General features: G+C 32.2%; 1 long non-coding RNA gene across 1 annotated transcript in view; it reads left to right on the forward strand.

Annotated features, from left to right (window-relative positions):
• LOC123786109 (uncharacterized) overlaps window positions 1–13,325 on the forward strand; it is an 866,733-nt gene that overhangs the window by 311,920 nt on the left and 541,488 nt on the right. The window contains exon 2 of the long non-coding RNA XR_006777893.2: window positions 7,027–7,120. This is a non-coding gene — a long non-coding RNA (uncharacterized LOC123786109). The remainder of the gene's footprint in view (window positions 1–7,026; window positions 7,121–13,325) is intronic.

Genomic DNA, 13,325 nt, shown 5'->3' on the forward strand with positions numbered 1-13,325 from the left:
AAATAAATGAGTCACAGTGATGAAAAGTACTACTTAGGGAATATAGTCAATAATATTGTAGGGGCGCCTGGATGGCTCAATTGGTTAAGTGTCTGAATCTTGATTTCAGCTCCGGTCATGATCTCAGGGTCCTGGGATTGAGCCATGAGTCAGGCTCCATACTCAGTGGGGCGTCTGCTTGAGAATTCTCTCTCCCTCTGCCCCTCCTCCTGCTCGTGCTTTCTCTCTAAAATAATTAAATAAATCTTTAAAAAAATAATATTGTAATAACATTAGATGGTGACTATACTTACTGTGGTAAGCACTGAGTAATGCATAGACTTGTCAAATCCATATATTGTACACCTGAAACTAACATTGCATGTCAGTTATATTTCATTAATAAAAGAAGAATGTGGATAAATACAATAGGCTTTCCTTCTTTCATTAATTTTCTAAATTATTTTTAATTGTTGAAGCAAAAATTGTAAATTGCCTCATATAGTTTCAAAGGTATCTAGAGGAAATATTTAAGACAATTATATTTTAAATAGGGAGGAGTAAAGGGACGTAGAGATAAGATTTCTCAAACTAAAAAAATGGCAATACCAGGAGACTGTGTTTAGGTATGTATATGTAATTCAGTACCCAGAGAAAACACTAGAAGAGCTACACACACACACACAAAATACAATTAGAAACACTATACATAAATCAAAATGGAAATCTAAAAAAGGTTCAAGTAACTGACAGAAAGGCAGGAAAAAGAAAACAAAGAAATGAAAAACAGAACAAACAGAAAGTGCAAAAAAAAAATAAAATAAAATAAAAAAAACACAGATTTAAACCCTAGCATACATTAAATGAAAATCATCATAATGCACAAAAGGAAAGACAAAGGTCAGCAGAATAGGTTTTAAAAAATTGGTTTATGATATCTACAAATTAGTATAAAATATAGAAGTTAAAAGTATGGAAAAAGATATATCATGCAAATCTTAATCAAAAGAAAGGAGAACTGTTATCAACACAGTAAGTGGACTTCAGAACAAAGAAAATCATCAGCATCATAGAAGAATATTTTATCATGATGAAAGGGTTAATCCACCAAGAATACAAAGCAATCCTTAATGTATATATACCAAACAACATAACTGCAAAATTTGTGAAGCAAAAAAGACAACTGAAAGGAGAAATAAACCATCTATATGATCGTGAGACTTCAACACTGTTCTCTCAACAACTGATAGAAAATCAGCAAGGTATATATAGAACAACCCAACAACAGTATCAACCAACAGGATCTCATTGACATGTGTAGAACCCTTCACCTAATGAGCATAATTCACATTGTTTTCAAGTGCTCATGGAACATATACTAAGAGTACATCCTGGGTCATAATACAAATTACAACAAATATGAAAGAAGTCGTGTATAGACTGTGTCTAACAACAGTGGAATCCAATTAGAATTAAATGACAGAAATATAATGGGAAAAACTACAAAAACTTGGAAAGTAAACCCCCTTCTAAATGAAGCATGGGTCAAAGTCAACTTTTCATAGCAATCAAAAGGAAACTGAAATGAATGAAAATCAAAATACAGCACACCAAATTGTGGGGGAGGGCACATCTAAACCAGTTCTGAGAGGGAAATTTATAGCACTAAACACGTATCTTAGAAAAGATCAAGCATCTTGAATCAATTATCTAAATTGAGAAAGAGAAGAGCAGAACAAACCCCAAAGAAACAAAAAGATGAAAATTGTAAAGATTAGGGCAGAAATTAATGAAATTGAAGATAGAAAAACAGTAGAATAAGTAGTTGAAACAGATAGCTTCTTCTTAGAAAGCACCAATAAAATGAACAGACCTCTAGAAAGACTGTCAAAGAATAAATGAGAAAATAGAAATTCCCAATAACAGGAATGGAATAGAGAATATCCCTACAGTTCCAGTAAACATAAAAAGGGACTATTATGAAAAATACAACATGTTTTTTGTGTAATTTGACAACTTAGAAAAAATTAACCATTTTTTCCAAAATCACAAATAACCACAACACATCAAGAATTAAATAGATAATTTACATAGACTTAAAGCTATGAATAAAGGTTTAAATTTTTAATTTAAAAATTCCAAGAAAATAAATCTCTAGGGCCATATAATTTCACAGGAGAATTCTACCAAATGTTTAAACAAGAGTTAACACTGGTTCTACACATTCTCTTATATAGAAGAGAGAATTTTTCACAATTCATTTTGTAATGGTAGAATTCCCTGATACCAATAGACAGAAAAGAAAACTACAGAGCAATATTCACAAATTTAGATGCATAAATCCATAATAAAATGTTAGTACATAGAATTCAGCAATATATAACATAATTATACACAATGATCAAGTGGGATTTATTCTATAAATGTAGGCCTGGTTCAATAATTAAAAAATTAATCCATGTAATCCACCATATTAATAAACTCAAGAAGAAAAATCATATTATTATATCAATCAATGCAGAAGTGCATTTGACAAAATTCAACACCCATTCATGACAAACACTCTCAGAAAACAATAATAATAGAGAGTAACTTGCTCATTTGATAAAGAACACTAGTAACAACCCTACAGCAAACTTTATGGTGGAAGACTTAATGGTTTTTCCCTAACAGAGGGAAGAAGACCAGGGTATACTCTCGCAAGACTTACTCAGCATGGTGCTACAAGTCTTAACCAAGTCAGTAAGGCACTAAAAGAAAATAAGAAGCATATAAATTAAAAAAGAATAAATAAAAATGTCCCTATTTTTGTCTACATAAAAAATTCTAAGAAATATACAAATAACCGTAGAACTAATAATTAATTTTATTTCATTGATTTCATTTAAATATAGAAATTAAAACTGTTAACATATGCTTTATTCTAAAGGTTACTTGTATGTCATGGGATTTATGAATATATATCTCAGTAACTCTGATATGGTTATGTGCTTCCATTCTAAAACTTAACAAGTTAGCCTTTGCTTATTTACATCTGGTGACTAGCCATTAAATCTGCTAATTACTTTTTGATATGAGGTAAGTAGAAGCATTGCTATTTAAATCATTCCTCTGAGTTACAATGTGTTACCTGCAGGTCTTTGTAATCTTCTTCCTTTTTAAAAAAAATATTTAATTTATTTAAACTAAACAACAGCAACAACACAACTCACCCATCTACCTCCACCTTTTACAGTCATGTTCTCTATATCTATGGGCTTGTTTGTTTGTTTGTTGGATTCTACATTTAAGAGAGATCATACAGTATGTGTCTTTCTCTGTCGGACTCATTTCAGTAAGCATAGAGCTCTTGAGGTCCATTCGTTTTTTGCAAGTGGCAAGATTTCATTTTTTTCTATAGCTAAATAATATTCCACTGTGTGTGTGTGTGTGTGTGTGTGTATCCCAATTTCTTTATCCATTCATCCACTGATCCACTGATGAAGACTTAGGATGTTTCCATCATCTTTGCTATTGTAAATAATGCCACAGTGAACATGGGGGTGCATATATCTTTTTAAATTAGTATTTTTGTTTTCTTTGGATAAATACCCAGAAGTGGAATTGCTGCATCCTATGGTTTGAATAGCTAATATATTTTTGATAAAAAGAAATAAAGTAGGAGGAATCTGCATACTCAATTTTAAGACTTGTTGTATAGCTATAGAAAACAAGACTGTGTACTACTGCTGGGAGAATTTGGCACACAGTGCAATGGAACAGAATTGAAAATCTAGGAATAGACCCACAAAATGTGCAACTGTTTATTGACAGATGAATAAAAAGCAAATCAGTGGAGTTAAGATAGTTTCCTTTTCAACAAAAGGTGCTGGAGCGATTGGCTATCCAGAGTAAAAAAACAAACAAAAACCTTGATATAAACTTCAAATTTTCTACATATAATAAGTCAAAATGGATCATAAATGTAAAATATAAAACTATAAAACTTTTTGAAAAAATTCAGTATCTAGAGCTTGTTGAAAAGATCTTAGGCTTTACAACTAAAGCAGAGTAGATAAAAGGAAAATCAATAAATGAACTTCAAAATTGAAAGTTTTCTCTGCAAAAGATTCTGGTAAAGAGATAAAAAAAGACAAGGTACATACTGGGAGAAAGTATTTGCACACCACATATTCGATAAAAGATTGATATAGTGACTAAAAATATTCTTTAGCATATTACGAAGAATGTATCAATATTCTTTGTATTTTGAGTATAACTGAATATTTGAATATATTGGATACATATCCTTGAGTATAAAAGTTATTGAATGTGTAAAGAACTTCCAATACTACTGTAAAATATTTTAACTAGAGCATAAACAGAAATAAAGAGAGCCCCAAACACTAAACAAACACACACTCCCAATGTTCAACAGTAAATAAATAATCCAGTTATAAAATGGACAAAAACATGAAGAGAAAACTTCACTGAGGAGAGCTACAGAAAGCAAATAAACATGTGAAAAAATGTTCAATTTCATTAGCTATTAAGGAAATGCAAAGTAAAACCAGAATGAGATAACACTATATACCTATCAGAATGGCTAAAATAAAAAATAGTGACAATACCAAAATAGTGACAGAATATTTAGAAAGTAGATCACTTATGCATTGTTGGTAGGATTGTAAAATGGTACAGCCCCTCTCTAGAAGAGTTTGGCTATGTCTTGAAAAACTAAACATGTAGTTGACATACAACCCAGCGTTTATCCCAGAAAAATGAAGATGTGTACAAGAGCTGCTTCATCTGTAATAGTCAAAAACTAAAAACAACTTCTATGTGCTAACACTAGTGAATGGTAGACAAACTATGATAAACCCATACCAATAAATACTAATCAACAATAAAAAGAGACAGATTATTTGACACATGCAGCAACCTTGATAATTTGATAATTTGATAACCTTGATAATTTGCAGAAAATTATGCCAAATTATGAAGGCCAATTCCAAGGATTACATACTGTATGACTCCATTTATATGACATTCATGAAATGACAACTTTATAGCAATGACAAACAGATTAGTGATTGCTCAGGCTTTAGAAGCATATGGGAAAAGAGGGACACCTGGGTGGTTTCAGATGGTTAAGCCTCCCACTCTTGATTTAGGCTCAGGTTATGTTCTCAAGGTCACCAGATGGAGTAACCCAATTGAGCCCCCCCCCTTCATCAAGTGTCCCCCCCCCCCCCCATTGATCCCCCTGTCAGCTCTGTGCTCAGTGGGGAGTCTGCTTGAGATTCTCTCTCTCCCTCTCCCTCTGCTCCTTCCCCCCTCTCTCTGTCTCTGTTTTTCTCTCCCCAAATAAATAAATTTTAAAGAAAAAAAATTAAAAAGAAGCATATGGTATAACAAGAAAGTGGCAGTGCCTATAACAACATAGGTGATCCTTGTTTTGTTGGGAATGTTCTGTATCTTTACCGTATCAGTGTATCCTGGTTATGATATTGCACCATAGTTTTCCACAGTTGCCATGACAAAAGTAACTGGGTAAAAGAGAGGTCTTAAATCAGCATGGTCTTGGCATAAGTAGATCAGTGGAACAGAAAGGAGAATCCTGAACTAGATCCACATGTATGTGGATAACTGATACATAGCACAGATGCAAAAGCAATTCAGTAGGGATTAGATTCTGTTTTCAACAAGTGCCACATCCATTTGATATCTACAAGCATAAAAATAAAAATACTTTGCACCATTAATCAAAATTAACTCAAAATGGAACACAGAACTTAAGTTTAAAACCTAAAATTACAAAACATCTAGAAGAAGACATAGGAAAACAACCTCAGTGAACTTAAAATAGGAAAGATTTGTTATTATGCTATAAATAAGATTCATGATGGAATTAACTGATAAATTTTTCTTCAACAAAATTAAAGACTATTGTTCTTTGACAGAGTTCAGAGAATAAAAGGCAAGCCACAGAAATTATATCCAGTGTATATGTCTGGTAAAGTAATAATATCTAGAATATATTTGGAATTCTAAAAACCCAATACAAAGATATGGGCAAAAGATTTGAACAGACATATTACTAGAGAAAATGTATAAATAACAAATAAGCACATGAAAAGATGCTCAGCATCATTAGTTATTAAGACAAGGCAAATGGCAACTATAATGATATACCACCGTAGCGACTACACATCTTTGAAATAGCTACAATTAAAAAGACTTGCTGTATTAACTGTGGACAGGAGTGTGAGACAATTGAAACACACTGCTTGAAAGATATAAAATGAAATGACCATTTTGGAAAGCAGTTTCTTAAAAAATGAAACCTACAACTTCTGTATGATCTAGACATTCCATATCTAGATATTTATTCAAGAGAAATAAAATATTTTTATAAAAATATGTTTGCAAATGTTTACAACAGTTTTATTCATAGTTGACTTGGAAATAACTCAAATGTCTATTCACAGGTGAAATTGCAGTGTCCATAAAATGGGATACTAGTCAGCAAAAAGTTAGCGAAATATTGATACACACTACAACATGAATGGAGATGAAAATAAATTACACTAAATAAAAAAAAGCCAGGCAAAAAAGTACATGCTATATGATTTCATTTATGTAATATTCTAGTAAATGCAAGCTAATATTAACAAAAAAGCAGACCAGGTGTTGCACAGCAATGGAGGTGGATTCAGGAAAAGATGGGAAGGTGGCATTAACAAGAGGCAAGAAGAAAATTGTTCACTATCTTTAGAGTATGATTGTTTCATCCATGTTTACATATTTCAAAACTTATAAATTGTACGCTTTAAACAGTTGCAGTTTATTCTATATTAATTATATATTAATAAAACAGTTAAAATTGCATGCTATTGATCCAATTTTAGATAAATTTTAGAAAAAATGTTTTCTAAAAATAAAGTAAGCATCTTGTATTTAGGTTTTCTTTTGTCTTAATTGTGCTTTTTTGAGAGATACAGGCATAAATTGTGAATTGCATGCCTTGAAAGTCATCTCAGATGTATATTCCCTTGCCTCCAACAGCTTGAATGTCCAAACCTTCCAGAGAAAATGGCGTGATGCTCTCTGAAATTGAGATCTTCAGAACAGAGGCGTCTCAATCTCTCTTTCTCCAAAGGTCAGTAATGCTTTACTTGCATATTTTTCTTTTTGATTTAAACTCATTTCTTATGTCTTAGTTCTCGTTGTGATACATATTCTACTAATTCTTAAATCTCAAGTGATAATAATTAAGTCAGTACTTGTTCTTCTTTACTTGAGGCTTGATGGCCTCAGTCATGTTCAGTTTTTCACAAGTCATGAAATCAATCATTTAACGACAACAAAAAATACTTTCAGTACAGTAATGCATAAATGTGGAAATGTGGGTGTTAGTCTTTAACCTGTCAAAACTCCTGTTTTTCTTTCTTTAATTTTTTATTCATTTATCTTTACTGCTTGAATAAAAAGTCAATACTTTAATTAAAATAAGCACATTATTTCCCTATATCATAAATCATTCCTTTTATTAAATATTTACGAGCCCTGCATGATAGGCATTAAGAATTTCTGATAATTTATTTTTGTAGTAGTTTGCACTGTATCATACATAAATTATTATTTTTTTGTACCATGATAAATATAACAAAATACTGATAAGGGTCAGAGAAAATGAGAAGTAAAGATTTATGAACAAAACGATACTTGAGCTTCTTTGAAATAGTTCTAAAGCGATACTAGTGGTAATATTCTGAAGGAATAGATTTATAAGCAGTAACTATATATTGTTAATTGTACGGAACCAAGTATAAAATAATATCACATTCCTAGAGTTTATGGAATCTTGTGGTTTTTAATTTTTGTCTTTATAAATGATTTATTTCAATAATTACTGCTTTCTGCTATCGACTTATTTCTTACTTGTACTTACTTAGATCAAAATACATTCATTAGAAGGGCAAAAAGCCCTTTTAATTTTCATCATAAACTTGTAAATCACCCAAATAAGCTATTTTTCAAGTAAATCAATCAATAAATAGATGGGTAGATGAATGAAATCTGAAATAATCCAGTTAGAATGTAAGAAAAAGGGTCTGAACATGAAGCAACTAAAACTCTCATAAACTGCTGGTGGGAATTCAAAATTGGTTCCACCATTTTGGAAAATGTTTTATACTTTTTTATGACATTAAACATTATACTTACCATATAATCCTGCAATTCAGTACAAGGTACTTACTGTAGATAAGTGAAAACTTCCGCCCGTACAAAACTTGAAAAGAAGTTTTGATTGGATCTCTAGTCTTAATTGTTAAAAACTGGAAACAACCCAAATATCCTTCAACAGGTGAATGAATAAACAAATAATGGTACTTCCTACACTGGATAGAATGCTACTCCATAATAAAGAGGAACAAGCTACTACTAGACACACTAACAAGGGTTAATCTCAAATACATCATGCTAAATGAAAAAGTCAGATTCAATGTCTGCATTCCCTATGATTTCATATATATGACATTCTGGAAAATACAAAACTATAGAAACAGATAACAGGTAAGTAGTTTCTAAAAAGATATAGAGGGGACTTGGGGGAGTCATGGAATGACCTATATCTTATTGTAGTAGTAGTTACACAAAAAAAGTGTTTGCCAAAATTCCTAGAACTATGCACCGTAAAGGATAAATTTCATTATGTATGAATTACATTTCAATGAACTTGACTCAACAGTGGTCATTTTCAGATTTTGAGTAGCTTCTGTCTGTACTTTAAATAAATATAAGTTCATTAAAAGAGCAACTAAAAGTATCAACTTGAATTCTTAGCTAAATAAATTTCTAAGTCACTCCAATGTATACTTTCTCAAATGAATACTAGGATGAATAAATGCAAAGAAGATGCTAGTGAAAATGCTAACATTAAGGCCCTATTAGTGATTTCTTGTAAGTCATCTTGTATATGATCACTTGTTTCTCTGTTATAGAGTGTACGATACTGTTGTTCACTTTATTATCATTGAAATCATCGAATAGTCCTAAAGACTTATGAGGCAGAGTTTGCAAATCTGGAAAGTCCTTGAGTTGTTCCCTTATCAGTGAGTGGGAGGATGCCTTTGATGGTTAAGGCTGTGTAAACAAGTTAAGCCTTTGCAAGCAATGCGTTTTTCTCAGTTGTACAAATATTCACCCCTAAAAAAGCAAAACTACATTGTTATTTTGTTTGTTTGTTGATAGGAGGAATGAGATGAGACACAAAATCTGTTTTGGGGAGCATCATCAATGTTAAAAATCTTAAGAGTAAATGTCAGACGCTATTGCAGCTTTAACCAGTTATTTCTGTTCTGTGCTTTTGATTTAATATCTGTCTTTGGATATGGAGAAAAGACTGAGGTGATCGAGATAAGAATTCTGAAGCATTTGATAATAAGGTTAAAAGACTGGGTACATATGAATAAATAAACAAATAAAAAGCAGAAACAGACCCATAAATACAGAGAACAAACTGTTGCCAGAGGAGAGGGAGGTGGGGGGATAGCCAAAATGGGTGAAGGAGAGTGGGAGATATTGGCTTTCAGTTGTAGAATGAATAAGTCATGGGAATAAAAGGTAGAACATATGAAATATAGTCAGTGGTATTGTAATAGCATTGTATGGTGACAGATGGTAGTTATCCTTCTTCCGAGCATAGCATAATGTATAGGGTTGTTGAATCACTATGTTGTACACCTGAAACTAGTGTAACATTGTATGTCAACTATATTGCAATTATAAAAGAAAGAAAAAAGAAAGAGAAAGAGAAAGGAGAAGAAAGGAAAGGAAAGGGCAAGAAAGGAAGAGAAAGAAAGAAAGGAAGAGGGAAGGAAGGAAGGAGGGAAGGGAGGGAGAGGTAGCTGCTAGATAGACAAGTTCATTACTGAGGGTTCCAAGTATCATACCCAACCCATCTTTGATCTACCGGTAGACAGATTTAGTTGTAGCCTATTAGAGAAAATCAGCCTGGTTGGTCTCCCAGGCATATCTCCTTGAAGCTGGGAGGGGAGATAGGAAGGCAGAAATTCTCAAGTGAAAAATGTGGTGGGAATAGAAAGGGACCATGTATTGAGAATTTCCATTGTATGGATTAGGAATTTTTGAAGTTAGATTTCTTTCTTTTTTTGGAGAGTTAATTACGGTTCTCATTATAACAATCATGCTTAAAAACATTGCTAACATCTATTGAATGCCTATTTTGTGACATGCTTCTTTTTAAGAGGATTTCATGTAATAACTTATTTCATCCTGAAAACAACCCAGTTAGATTAATATTGTAGTTAATCTTCATTTTAAAGATGAGTAAGAGAACACTAATAAATGAATTTCAAATTACAGATCAGGTATTTGAACCCATTTTAAAGCCAGTCATATCCTGCACATGTTTTGTTAAGTATCGCCTGAATAAGAAAAAGGAAGACACGAAAGAAAGAAAAAAGAAAAGAAAGTGTATCTTTTCACTATAAACACCCTATGCATTACTAAATGTCACCCCGTGTCATTACTAAAACAAGTATTATCAAAAACTCTTCTGATATCCAAATAATTTATAGAAATAGTTATATTTGATAGCATCATTTGAATCTGTATACATTTAAAATTCCAGATACAAGCATATTTTTAATATAAATTTTTTTGCATTGTTATAATTTCAGTGAAATACTTTGCACATTTTATTAGAATACCTATGTTGTCTATCTAGAATATGCTGTGATGTTTTGGGGGTTCTTTGAGACTGAATGAATGCTATTTTGGACCTTAATTTTTGCCTTTTATTCCAGAAATAAAGGGGTAGAGAGGTTTCCTATATGGTGATGACATTAAAAAGGTCTCTTAGATGTCAGAATTCTTAAAACAAAATGTATGTGCCAGGCATATTAAGTCATTCATCCAACAAATATTTGCTCATAGTACCTATTACGCTCTGTGTTGTGGGGACACAGTGATGAATAAAATTGTTAAAGTGCTTTCCTAAAAGAAATTATAACATCTAATAAATCTTAAGTGTTACAGTAACGCTTATGTAACCTCTACTTTTCCTGAGAAAGTTCAAAATCTTTCTCAGTAAGAAAAGATGGAGAAAATCAAGAAAATGAAGAATTAATGAAGCATTCAACTATTGCCTATTCTTAACACATATATCTCCAAAAGAAATTTTTTTAATCAGTACCAACTTACAAGTGAAGATTCACTAAAGAAAGATAAAGTGGCTTGTCTGAGGTTGCACATTTATTTAATGGCCAGGGCAACAAAAAGATTAGCTTCCTGATTCCAAGATCAGTTCTCTTTCTGCTGCACTGGTCTATTGCTTAATTAAACTATTTTTTTTTTTAATTTTAGTCCCATAAGTTTGAAGCACAATGACATTTATTTATACTTTATGCTTCCAGGAACATCTTTTGGAAATGATTTTTGAAAAATCCATTCACCCAAAAGATGGGTGTCCAAAGGAAAAAACTCCCAGAAAATGTATGAGAGGAAATTATTTGATCAAAATTTCATACCTGGTTTCTTAGTAGTAAGAGTCACTAGCCTACTTATTTAATACTAATAAATAATACTAACAGTTATAAAGATTATTTTTCTTTTCTAAAGCAATTTAACATTGCCAAGATCAAAAGCAAGCAACCAGGATAAACCAGGATATTTAGATTCAAGTTTGACCAATTGCCCAAACTACAGAATTGATCAAAGTTAATGGAATAGAAATTTTCTCATCAGTATTTTTTCTTCTGTCTCTAGAGCGAATAATTTTTCCAGGAATCAGAATTAAGATAAACTAGGAAAGTTGGGATGAGATGAGGTCTTGGTATGTTAAAAAGGTACTAGAAAGTGAGATAATGCATTTGGACTGATTGAGATGGATGCAGGCCAGCTCTGAGACTTCCCTGGACTGTATGTGGGGGGTCTTCAAGAGTGCAAATAGCAAGTCAGTCCCAGACACTAATTTCCTTAACCACCCCTCTTTCCCATGGCAGCCACTTAACAATATGAAGTCCCTTCCTATCAAACTGCTTATCATCAGTTTAGCTTCTTCCCAAAGGCCAGCATCTATATTTTATACTTTAATGCAATATGAAGATTGGTGAAAAGAAAAATTTTTGGAAAGTCAAGGTATTAAGTATGTGAAAGGCCATTTTACCTATGATTCAAAGAAATTAGATTTTAGAATTTGTGTGCATGTGAGTCTGACAATGTTAAAATAACTCTATGGCAAAATTCAGTGACTATGACTTCAAAATGCATGTAAAAGGAAGCAAAGGGTCATAGTCTTTTCATATTTGCTTTTGTTCTTTAGTCTATATCATACATAGATAATAGGCACAGGTTAATTTCTGTTCATAGTTAATTTTTAAACACACATTTTAATATTTTTCCACTGGTTATCCTGGGTGAGGCATTGTTTTAAGCACTGATTTAATTCATGGTTTTCTTTTAGTCCACACTCTCCATTTTTCCACTTTTAATCAATAGATGCGCATTTGGAATAGAAGCCTTCCTGGTGTTTGGATACCTTTTTGAGTCTGGAATTTGTAAAGTATAACTTAATTTAGAAAAAAAAAATCTAAAATAAATTGAGTGTTTATCATGGTCAAATGACATTTATGGGGGAATTATTTAGTTTAATTGATGATAGATGAGGAATCCTAAAATTGGCTGAAGTTTATTACCCATTTATTTTTGTCAAATTATATTAAGTGTCTCTGGATATATGAAAGCTGTAGAGAAAATTAATAAAAACTGATAGTGCTCTACATTTAGAATCTCATGCTTACATTAAAAGCAACAAAACTGATGGAATTTTCCCCAAATTAAAAGAGAGATTATTTGCATTATTTACATTTTTATTATTTCCTATTTACTTTCTAATTGGGGGGAATACAGAAGAATGAAAATAGGCAAAGTAGAAAAGGAAAGAGGCATGGGGCGCCTGGGTGGCACAGCGGTTAAGCGTCTGCCTTCGGCTCAGGGGGTGATCCCGGCATTCTGGGATCGAGCCCCACATCAGGCTCCTCCGCTATGAGCCTGCTTCTAACTCTCCCACTCCCCCTGCTTATGTTCCCTCTCTCACTGGCTATCTCTATCTCTGTGGAATAAATAAATAAAATCTTTAAAAAAAAAAAAGAAAAGGAAAGAGGCAGGAAGAGATACAAAAGGATAAATACAAATGTCAAAAACATTGGAAACAAAAAGAGGAGACATTGTCCATTGTATCAAGATAAGATGAAAAAATTAAGACTCAAAGAAAAGAAAAGAAACAGGCTCCAAAGACCTAGCTGTCTGCCCTTCAAGTCTAATGACAAAGTTCAGGC

Source organism: Ursus americanus, chromosome 7 (genome assembly GCF_024610735.1).
Source record: "Ursus americanus isolate L20-20 chromosome 7, mUrsAme1.1.p, whole genome shotgun sequence".
Classification (NCBI taxonomy): Eukaryota; Metazoa; Chordata; class Mammalia; order Carnivora; family Ursidae; genus Ursus; species Ursus americanus.